Below are 12,293 nucleotides of genomic sequence, written 5' to 3' on the forward strand. Positions count from 1 at the left end.
GTTTTTAAAAGACATATTAACGTTTGAATGTTATCACCGTTGGAAAAGAATAAAGTTAAGCTTCCCAAAGCAAGTGCTCGACACACACAAAAAAGAAAGATTTTTTTTTTTTTTAGTTTACTTTACATTATATATATTACACACACATATTATATATATATCACCTACCTACTAATTTAAATAAGATTTTTTTTAAAAAAACATAAATAAGACTGCACTTACTGTAAAAAGAGCGCGACGGCGATTGTATCTGTCCTCCACGCTGATTGCCCGAATAACCACGACACCTCAACACCACCGACATCGTTTAACCGGACCCGACCCGAGTATATATACTGGAGACGCCGGGTCTCGGCAGCGATAGCAGGTGGGATTGATCAAGCAATTCCGACCCATTGCGCGCTCTGGAGGATCAATTGAGGAAATCGACACGCATTGCGTCATTAATGAAATTAAACTCAGAAAACAAAATACTACTAATGATGATGATGATGATGATGATGATGATGACTGGGGACTCCCGATCAGCAGTTAATCACGCGTGATTAAGACCACGTGTTGACTCTTCAGTTCAGTCTCAGTCAGGTGCTGTGATCGGAAGCGGTGCGATTCTGAGGGCTTTATAAACCCCGGGGCGCGCCGCGTCCCACCAAGCGAGCGAACGCAGCGGCTTCTTTCTGTGGTAGAGAAGCGAGGTTTTGTTAGTGATTGTTGATCTGTGGTGGACACGGCTGGAGAAATCGTATTGAGATGGGGTTCAGGCTGCTTTTAGGGTGAGTTTAATTTTTTTAAATTGGATTTTAAGATAGGTATAGATGTTGTCTCACTATTCGTGGACTGTGGTTATCACATTTTCAAGCAATTCCACCAACCCCTCTATCTGTGCACATTTAAAATAATTAACAATTTAGCATAGTCCTTGATCTGTTGGCATTCTACTTCAGTTAACTGGCTCCTGCGGATGAGTGTGCCGGATGTCTATGAATTCACATGTATATGTGATTATTATTGTTCCAGAGTTGCCTGGTTATGCGCGGTGTTGCCGGCTGGCTTGGTCGCTCAGGACTTGTCGGGTAAGATCAATATTCACGCCGCAGAACAATCTCCAGTCTGCAGTGTAATATATCTGTATCACTTGGGTTCATGTGGTACTTGTGTGTCTTGGCTTCACAAACCCAACTCTACACTAATGTTGGGGTATTTAATGTTATCCAGTTGGGCTAGTCCAGGACTCCCGCTAACTGGAATCTGTGTATTATGTCTATCACAGTATTATCAGATATGTTTAATAAATTGATTGACCGCCCTTGTATACAGAATAAAAGGGTGATAGTTCTCGGGGCAGATCAGATAATTGACAGTCACTCGAGATGCTTAATGAAGAGAATTAATTGAACTGGGAACTCGCCCTTGATTTGGCATGTAACGTTTAGACTTCCTGAACGTTGTAGTTGGTTCAAGTTATGAGTATTCTATTAATCGATTGAATTGGCAGCTTTGTTTAGGCTTATGAAACGCTATATAGCCAACTTACAAAACGTTTTATCTATTCTATTTAATATGGTGTGTGACTTTGTATTGCCGGTGTTCTTAAATAACGGAGCGGCTCTGTGCGTTCATTTCTGACTTCAGGTAACTTTGTGACCGAGTGCCGGGATCGGTACTTCTGGATGTCAACCAATGGCAAGTTTGCCGGCGGTAACTTTCGCTTTGACGTCATCGGTAAGTTGGGTCGGTTTAAGTAACGGCAGCTGTGCGGGCATTCGGGTTTTGAGTATAGGGTAAAACGTTGGGTCTCTTTTTGTTAATAAAAACCTTGTGGGGTATCGGAATTAAAGTAATTTAAAGGAAACTCTTATTGGCTGGTTAAGAGTGCCACAGATAAACGGAATCTCTGAAATGATTTCAATCCCTATGGGATTTGCTCGGTAGCCCGTTGCGATGTTCTCCTTCATTTTTATCCCCCCTCCAGATAGAAGCGGGGTTTACCCGCTGAATGACAGCTACGCGGCGGCGTGCGGGTTTACGTATTCCTTCAACCTTCCCGGAGACTTGATCTTCAGAGCGTCGTTCTTGGCCTGTCACGTGGAGAGCGTGGTGAGTACGTCACTGCAGTAAAAAAAAACCCGCTTTACACTCTCGTACACCGCAACGGGGAACTGAAAAACATGCATCTATATAATCCTGTTCCCTTTATCAATTACAATGTTCATCAAGTCTGCAATCGGCAGTTAAACATCTCGCAATGGCAACGCATTCATTTGAAGTCGGTTTGGTGCATTAGTTCACCTCTTTCAATTGAAAGGAACTTATCTCTGAAATGGTCTCCAATTCCTTTTAGGGGTGCAATGGTCTTGTCATCCACCCTGTTTTTGGAAGTCCTAGCCCCGTATGCCACTTGTGAAGAAGTCTCCCGTACTGACCAGTTCTTTCTCCGTTTTCTCAAGAATGACGTCTCCTATGCGCTCCAGTACCGCTTCGTGAGACTGGACTCTCTGGGCAGAGAGACGGTCTACCCCTTCTCCCTGTCCTGCAGCACGGAGAGCCCCTGGAACCCCCGTGAGATCGTCTGTGAGGATAACTACATGGAGGTGAAGGGGACCCCCGAAACTAGAGTTCACAATTGAGCAATGTATCTGCTCCTATTAATAGATCAGTCGCACCCTAGTGATTTAAGGATGGTTCAAGTAAGTTCATTGAGAGAAGCTGGAATGGACACTGTCCCTTGGAGTGGAGTTTGATGCCTCTGGTGTAGAGGTTTCTTTCTGTAGTGCTTGCAGTGCCTCTTGTGGACGCTCTCTGAACTGCACCTCTTGCAGCTTCCCGAATGGCTCTGGGTCTCGGCTGGCTTTTCGTTGTGTTGCTCTGCAGGCCCAGGGAGCGGTGATGTCCGAGTGGCAGGTGGTGTTCCACAAGACCGGGATGCCCCCCAAAACCATGACCGCCGAGGACGCCCGTACCGCAGGATACCTCGTCAACTCCACGTCCAGCCGCGTCGTCTTCAGGTCGCCCTACGGCATGCCCATGTCCGAGGTGCTCCTGGTGAGTTCTTAAAATACTGTGATCCAAAACCAGCTTCCATTATTTAATAGCGTCCTTTTGTGTGCGAACATCTGAGGGCTCTCCAGAAATATACAGCAAGGCAAAAAATAGGATGTTAACGAACTTGGCATTTTTTAAATGCTGATGGATTTAAAGTTAAATCTCTTTTGCAATCAACTTAATTTTCTGAATTAAAGCTTTTGGCTATAGCTGCCTTCTCAATTTTGCATATGACTAGGAGTAAAATCTAGCCCAATTTAATATGCTGTTGTGAACAATTTAGATCTATTTAATGTGTAAAGTGTTGTATTGCAGGATGCCATGATAGTAGTCTAGGAATGACTTTAGCAGACTCCTTTTATCCAAGGTGACTGACAGGTGTTAAAATGCAAGATTCATTTTTGCCCTTGCTGTAAACCACACTATTCAAATAACTTCTAGGATGCAACAAGTTAGGATTATAGCAAGTTGTGTCTATAGTAGTGCAATAATGTATCAGCTGAGGATCCAGTAATGTGGTGCTGAGGTCAGCGAGTCCAGAGCAGGAGGGGCGGATCGGGAGATCTACAAGCGCAGACTGAACAGGGGGGTCTTGAGGGGGCGGGGATCGTCGTGGTCTCTGCTCCAACACTCTTCTCTATCCTCAGGTGTCGGGGATCCCTGTGGAAGCCATCAGAGCCACTGTGTTCTACAAGCAGAGGTGGATGCTGCTATTGGTGGACACTTCAGCTGCCTGCGCCAAGAGTGAGTCACCGAGGAGCACAGCAATCCTAGGAGGGCTAATGGTCTGGAAGCATTACCTGAGCTGGGAACTTAAGTGGAACAGTCTAGTGCATTGTACACTTGACTTTGAATTGGCTGCACTAGCTACACTTTGACACCTGGTGGCACTGTGTGCTATGTGGAACTCATTCTTCCACAACCTATTAACCCATTAAGTGCCATTGTCCTCCTTTGAGGATGGGTGGGTGTAACTTTGTATTTGAGCATGTGACTGACATAGCTCCATGTTAAATCTCTACCCTATAACAGTCTAGTGTCAAACTGCATAAATTCTCCAAAAAGTTATAGTTCTGGTGCTAGTGTTTTAGAAGTGCTTCATCTTCCATGCATTAAGACCATAAACATCTTGTCATCTGACTTTTTAAAAAAGCCTATAAAAACAAATCCCTTTTCTACACCAAGGGGGGGAAAGAATAGTATACCATGGCAAAATGCCTCGCGTTTCATCTCTTTCCAGACCCCTCTGTTTTCGATGGCACCTACCTGAGCTGGGTCACCCCGAGGCTCATCACCCCGCTGGTCCTGCATCCCACCAAGTTCCTGGATAAACAGATCACGATGGGGGTGGAGGGGAGGGGCCTGGATGAGGTCGCTGCTACCAGCAGGGGGTACCAGCTGCTAGTCAACGGCACTGCAGTGGAAATCCGCGTTCCCTTCGGAGCTGTGGGGGGGTATCGCAAGGTAAGATAGCCAGGGACCCTCTGGTTGGGTCTCTGTCTGTGGAGGCTTGGTGATTTTTAGAGAAGGGCTTTTTCCTGGCTTGACCCTGAGCGAGTCACTTCACCTCCTTGTCCTTCGGATGAGACGTAAAACAAACGAGGTCCTGTTGGATGTGACTCTGCAGTTGAGGATGCATTGTTCACACCCCCCTAGTCTCGTCAAGTTGCTTTAGAGAAGCGTCCTAAATCAAAAGCCCCTTCTCCCTGGGGAAGGGGGTGTAGTGGCAGCAGTTTTGCGTGTCCTACTTCTCCCTGTATCTGGGGAAAATCCCTTGTTAACTACTTGGCCTAAGTTATTGCATATGAGAATCTGGGGATATAGGGGGGAAGTCTGTTTTGTTTATCTTAGCAGATGCTTTTATCCAAGGTGACTTGGAGACTAGGGTGTGTGAACTATGCATCAGCTGCAGAGTCACTTGCAACAATATCTCCCCCGAAAGACAGAGCACAAGGAGGTGAAGTGACTTGCTCAGGGTCACACAATGAGTCAGATGTTGTACTGATTTGTACATCTGTAACTCGTGTCTTTTTACAGAGTCATGTGATTGATAACAAGTACAACCAGGTGTATGAGATTGCCCTTTTCCTGGAGCACCAATGGGCTGACGACCTGTAGGAGGTGACCCAGCACCGCTCCTTCAAGCCAGCCCGCTCCCCCTACCTCCCTGAGACCCCTTATGTGGTGAACAGTGAGTACTCTCCACAGCCCTGCACTGTAGGGGTAACCTTGGAGCACGCGATTGGGGGGTGAACAGGGTTAGAAACTCGTGTTGCTGCACCCAGTCCTGGGGTTCAGAGCTCTGCAGTTATGTTTCTTGCGCTTCACCTCTCTAATCCCTGCTCTCAGACACCGTCCCGAGTGAGAAGGGCTTCACGGTGACCCTTGGTAACTTCAAGCCGGACATTGAGCTGAAGAACCTGACCCTCAATGGGGTTCCTCTGACCCTTCCCGAGGCCCAGAACAGAGGCGTGAAGATCAGCGAGGTCCAGCACCCCAACGGCACCAAGGACTTCGTCCTGAAGGTCCCCTTCGACAACCCGCTGGTCTCTGTAGAGGTGAGGATTAACCCACTCGAATAAGGAGGTACCAAACCATTGAACACAAAACCATACCAATGGGGGGGGGAAAGCCTCCTGTTCATAGTGAAAGCCAGCTTAACTTATATACACGTGACCATGAGGTGTCACAGGGGAAGACTCTCGAACAAATCTGCAACAATTATACAGGAAATCTAATATTGCACATGGACTGTATCATGCACTGTTTGAGAGTGGCCTGTCTGCAGCAGGTGACAGTCCAGGATTTTGGGGGGTGGGGTGGTTCTGTAACCTTTTGGCCTGATTTTCTCTTGCAGTACATTGGGGCTCTCATCAGGAGGTACACCTTGAACATCAACTACACCTTGAACATTGTCCCCCAGAATGAGCCGTATTTTCACCCGGCTGCTATTGTGTGCGATGTGAAGGGTGTTAGTAAGTGAACTGGGGGGGTGATTTCTTGACTAGTTAGATCTGTAAGAGCTTTGCCAGGTTCACCAACTTGCAACAACCCCATACCTGACATGGGCTACATTGTGACATTGACTTTTCTGTCTTCAACATTGTACCACTGATCTTGTATTGTATGTCGCCGACTGTTTCTAAGCACAATTGGATACAGAATGTGCCAAACTACAAAGTGGAGATTTTGTAGTCAACACTTGTTGACCGACCTACCAATCCCTTCCCTCTAGATCTTCCTGATGTCAAAAGCTTTTGTACGAACCGCAGCGTGGTCTTCGAAGTGACCCCGGGCAACATGGACTCCAGCTGGGAGCTGTGCATTGGGAGCCGCCCTCTACCCTACACCATCGCTGAGCCCAAGATCACCATCGAGTTGCCACTCTTTGGCATTGGCTACATCTATGAGGTGAGGATCTCCCAGGGGTTTAACAATGGATCCAGGGCTAGCACTGTCTGGTCAACTGGTAGCCTCTACCGAGGGACTTCTATGCCCAGCCATGCAGAGAATTGACCATTGGGTTGGTTAGTTTTAGTTGCCATTAATCTTGCTACACTCTGTAGGACTGATTTGTTACTGATTGAAATTCTCGCACCAACGCAGGCTTTCTGTAGGTAAATCTAAGTGACACATCTTGTTTTCTAATACATTTTGAACACTACTCCTAGATGCACCCCCAAACTGAGGCAGCATGCTTGGTTTCGGAGATATCAAACTCCCCATGCTTGTTCACTTCAAGTACGTTGCTCCAAGGGTACTGCCAGCCGTGACGTGTCCCTTGCTTCCTCCCTCCCCAGGACATCTCTCTGAGGGGCCTCACCGTTCGAGTGGAGCTGAACATGAGGAACGTCAAGACCTTGCAGGTCGAGAAGCAGTTTGTGCAACGCTGCCCAATCCCCACCAGGGAGCTGCTGGGTGAGGACTCCTTCACTGTGGTGGACGCCTCGCAGTGTCCTGGCCACGCTTCACACCAGAACTAGCCACTCCAAGGATCCTATTGCCACGCATTCTGAGCCCGTGGGACTTCTGTTCTTGAATGCCCTTCAGATTCTTGAAGTGGTCCCCAGTTTATGGCTGATCTAGTTGCAGAGTTCAGGGTCTTGAGTTTTCATGTCTGTTAGGAATCCTAGCTCTGATATGAGAACTCTAAGTAACTTTTTGTTTTTGAGCCAACTTAATTGACAAATTGAATTCACTTGTTGCCACTGTAAATATTTAGTTAATTGCAATCTTGATCAATGTGTTGGAATTCCTTTAGGAACCCTGCTTTTAACTTGCATGCAAGTCCTAGCAAAAAAATGGTTGCACTGTAGTCCATCTGGCTGCATGGAAGCTGGGTGTGGAGAGCTAGCTTGAGATAGGGCTAGGACAAGGAGTTGAGGAGAGTGACACTGCTGTAGTCCAGCTTGAAGTGTAGACCTCTGGCTTTCAGGATCTCTTGATGTTATTGGTAGCATGGTGTTGCCTTGATTCAGTCTTGTCTCCAATTCATTCTTCTCCTCCCCTGCCACAGTGTGCTTTCCTAACGGAGTGGTGACGGTGGTGGCTGTGACCATGGAGCCCATACCATTAGTGGATCCCAGCAAGACCACCCTGCTGGACAAGACCTGCAAACCAAAGAGTTTGACTCGACCAGGGCTCTCTTCACCTTTGGGGTGAACACCTGTGGGACCAGGAGCCAGGTGAGCTGGGGCTTCCTGCGTGGTGTTGTGGGTCAAGGCAATGGTCCTTCATACAGGTCTGGCACTGGTAGACCTGCACTGGATCATTTGGTTGTTTTTTTTTTAGCATTGTTTTATCCAAAGCAACTGGGGAGTGGTTGACTATGCGTTAACTGTCTGGCAGTCTTTAGATTTTGCTATTGGGAGGTCAGCTTTGTATTACCAGCATGCTGTTCTGGCTTCTGTGTTTTTCAGATTGTGGGTAACTACCTGATCTACGAGAACGAGGTGCTGTATACCCGAGCGCTTTTCCCACCCAATGCTCCAGTCATCACCAGAGACTCTGAATACAGGTGAGCACAGGGAGTCCTGGTTCACAGGGAATTGTGGTGATGTCATAGGCTGTGACATCACACAGCCCATTTGCCCTGAACTGGACTACCCAGCTGGACCATGCAGTCAGTTTTACACACGACTCCAGCCCCTGATCTAAACCCGTGTGTCGTTACCTCTTAGGCTGACTATCCGCTGTCGTTACCCCCTCAACGACACCCTGACGCTGGCTGCTGAAAGGAAGGCGGTCCCTGCTCCAGCCCCCTACTCTGTGCAGGGGCTTGGGTCCCTGCACTTCCGGTCTTATGACCCTATGAGCAGAGGTACGTCGTATCTAGCAAGCTGAACCAGGCTTGTCTCCTGGGACTAAAGGATATGAAATCTCTTCAACAGTTTGCTTTGATCTATTGTGCTGGATTTAGGAACCTGCCAGCTGGTTAACTTTGCTTATGGTAAATGACTGAACACTCTGTGTAGAGCGAGATGACTTCAAGGTCTTCATTGAACATTGGCTACATCAAAAATCACTAAATGTTCTACTTAGCATTTACTGTTTCAGCTGAGCATTTTAAATGGAACATTTCTTTAGAGATTTGTCCATTTTGAAATGGATGTGCTTTTAATGTTGTATGGTAGCCCTCTCTCTGTCTTTAAGCCTTTTAGCATTTTACCAAATCCTTATTGTTTTGCAGCCAAGAGTCCCAGAGATGTTCTGAATCTGAAGGCTCGGCTAGCCAGGGGTGAGTTGAACTCTGTCTTCACTTCCACTTGGCAAATTCTGCTCTGTAGTCTTCATTCTAAACTCCCAGAGCTGGTCACATTGGCCCACTGTCCAGATGAGACTACAACTCCCATGAGCCCCTGTCCTTGCTATGAAGGGAGTCCTGAACTCCAGTGCTTTTGAAGCACTGGCAGTGACTAATTTTTTTTCTCCCCTCTAGATGTGAGCTACTCCCAGTTCTACTCTGCGTTCCCTGTGTCCCAGTCTCTGCTGGAGCCTGTGTTTCTGCAGGTTGAGCTCCAGCAGCCCCATAGCCAGACTGACCGCCTCATCTTGCAGGACTGCTGGGCCACACTGACCCCTGAACTGGACTCCAGCCCTCAATGGGACCTGGTCACTGACCGGTGAGGGGTCTGCTAGTCCTCTAGCGCTGCCCATTCAGCTGTGTTTTCAATGCCGGCTTGCCATGACTCCTGTTCCTGTCTCTGCAGCTGCCTGGTCACTGGAGACTCATACAGGACCCACTTCCACCCAGTGCCGGCCAGCACTCTCTCACCAGGAGCTCCCCCCAGCTCCAGAGGCTTGAGGTGCAGGCACAGCAGTCTAGCAAGGACTCTGCCTTCTGGAGACAGGTTAGTGCCCCCTCTGACTCGAACCTGGGACTTTTCACTCCATGCTAAGTGCTTCAGTAGGAATGCTTTTATTAAACTTCAATAGGAAAGAGGGATTGATGCACTACTGACTTCAGCCACAGTGTGGCAGTGTTCTCCTGTTCAACAAGAGCTGCTTCTGTCCCTCCCCAGGTGTATTTCCATTGCATGGCTGTGGTTTGTGATCCCAGCCTGGAGGATACCTGCAATAAGACTTGTGTGCCTGGAGCCCAGAGATCTGGTGAGCATCTGGAGATCAGTCCTGGAATACAAGCAAGCATGACCAGCTGCAGTACAGCATCAACGCTGCTCTATTGAAGCTGCTATCATTGAGTGAAGGGAATACAAAGCCTAATCTATTTAAGATTTGAATATCCTGATGGGTCCTTCTTCCTGTGAAATATACATTTCTCTATTTGAGTGTTTGTAAGAGGAGATTTTTTTTGTATTGTGCTGGTAATGCTCTCTCTGCATTGAGTGAGTTTATAATGATGCCTTTTCATGCAATATCTGTTGCAATAATTTAATCCAAACCATTAAACCTGAAAATTTCATTACAGTAAAATGAATCCAAAGTAATCTGTCAAACCTCAGAGCTGGCAATAGTCCTTTTTTATCTGTACCCTGGAGAGTTGTTTTCAATTTTGTCTTTCTCTCAGCCCGTAGTGTGGATCGATACAGCCAGATCAGAGGCTACGTTTCTGCCGGGCCGGTCCAATTGGTACCAGAAGGACAAGTCTTGTTGCTTCAAACAGCAGGTGAGACCTTGAGAGTGTTCTGTTGAATATCCTGGTCATGGAATTCTAACCCTCCTCATCCGATGCTATGGAGTGCTCTGGCTCTAGAAGGGATGCAAACTAAAACCTCTCAATATATATGGGAGGCTTGCTGCTCCAGAGCTTAAAGAAAGGGGGTCTATTAGCAGGAGGTTCAAATCCCGGCTCAGCCACTGACTTGCTGTGTGTGACCGTGAATAAGTCACTTCACCTCCTTGTGCTCCGTCCTTTGGATGAGACGCCAAACAAACAAGGTCCTATTGGAAGTGACTCTGCAGCAGTTGTGATGCAGAGTTCACATCCCTAGTCTAAGTCGCTTTGGTGAAGTGTCTGCTAATCCACTAACTTCCAGTGTTTGCAGTAATAAACCACTAGATGGTGCTAAAGGAGCACTAAGCTTTTTCTGGGGTGTATGTGGTTTTATTTTTTTACTAGAAGCATGATCAGACTGTATAGGTAACCGGCTCAGGTGTTTGTCTTATTAAAATATTAGTGAAAACAGGAATAGACAAAACTATCCAACTGGTCTTAGTTCCATTCCTGTGATGCTAAATCGCTATCCTATAGCCGGTATGAAATATCGGTTCTGATAATTGTCCTTCAGAACTGGATGCAGCAATTTGTAGCCAAAACGAATTATTTAAATTGAGGACTTTCCTCACGCCCCCCCTCCCCCCCAAACAAATAAAATTTATGAATTTGCATGAAGATGGTGTTCAAATGTTAGTTTACTTTTTTAATGTTTAGGACCTCCATGCTAACTTGTAGAATTTCTTGAAGTTGCTAGGCAACGCTTGCAGTAATTGGAGGTGTCTTGTGGCCTCCCGGGTCCTAGTGCTCACCTTTGTTTTGAATTTCAGGTGACTTCCCCTTGGTTCCGGCGCTGGGCGTGGCGTCCGCTCTCCTCGGAGTTCTGCTCGTCATTCTTGTTGCTGTCAGATTCAGGAGATGTTAAACTTGCTGTCTACCCCAATAAAGATTTTTACATCTTGATTCTTGTGTGTCCTCCCATTGCTTTCTTGTACCCTGAAGGTACACCAGGAATCCAGCGCTGCTTGCTGTTCAAACAGTCTTTTAAGATAGTGTTTGGCTTTCATTCCAATTGAGCTCTTCATTACTTGACTACACCCTTAATTGAAATGATTTGCTTACTTAAATTTCTTAAATCCCTGCAGATTCTCAGTTATCTAGAAAAATCTTAAATCCTATATATAATTATAGCTCTGAAGTCTAGTAAGCGAATTTAGTTCAGTTGCGTAATTCGACGCTCTGTTAGAAAGAAGTGACAGATTGAGGGGTCTACCAGGACCGGGATTTGGGGATCACTTTTTTGAAAGGTGTAAAAGCTGCTAGCGTCTGGTCTCAGTTCAAACCGATGCGTACAGCTCTGGAGTGAATGGGTTCCTGGTCAGAAACTCCACGCTATCGCTGTCAAACGTGACGCGTCCAGGTAAGGGAATGGCACGCAGAATTAAATCTCCTGCTTTCTGTAAGCAAAGTGCTAAAGACTTGCTTACAGAAAGTGAATTTGCAAGGGAGGTCCGTCAGCGCTCCTCCTGTTCATGGTACCTGCGCTCGGTCTGGTCACGCAGTGACGTCAGTGTAGACGTGGCTAGGTGGGTGTCCGTTCTATACTTCCCCCCCCCCCCCCCTCACTCTATGATGTGCCTCCCAAAATCGCCCCTGAATTCACAGCTGTGTCCCGTTTACTGCACTTAAACTACTACTACTTAGTGTAAAGTAGATGTTTTGGGGTATCTATGGCTAAAATGCAATAACGCAGCATTCACAAAACTTCCTGTTTTAAGTCTTGGCTTTGCATCTTCAGATATCATGGTAGAAATCTCTCTCTCTCTCATATATTTATATATGAATGAAAATAGTTGATAGGTACACTGTTTAAGGGATTAAATATATATTTCTACTTTTGTGTTGGACCCGCACCTTGCCTCTCGCCTGTAAAGTTTTCTCTGTATTTGAAGAGTAATCATGTTAGCTGGCGCATCGCGTCCACCCCTCGCCTCTCCGTTCAGTTCAAGAGGACTGAGGCGCCGTTTCATTACAATCCAGGGACCCTGCTGCTCCGATTCTGAGGGCGCGTTTCATT

General features: G+C 46.8%; 1 pseudogene; it reads left to right on the plus strand.

Annotated features, from left to right (window-relative positions):
* Window positions 1-593: 593 nt before the first annotated feature.
* On the plus strand, window positions 594-11,158 carry LOC131721150 (uncharacterized; annotated as a pseudogene).
* The last annotated feature ends 1,135 nt before the right edge of the window (window positions 11,159-12,293 follow it).

This window comes from Acipenser ruthenus, chromosome 48, assembly GCF_902713425.1.
Source record: "Acipenser ruthenus chromosome 48, fAciRut3.2 maternal haplotype, whole genome shotgun sequence".
NCBI lineage: Eukaryota > Metazoa > Chordata > Actinopteri > Acipenseriformes > Acipenseridae > Acipenser > Acipenser ruthenus.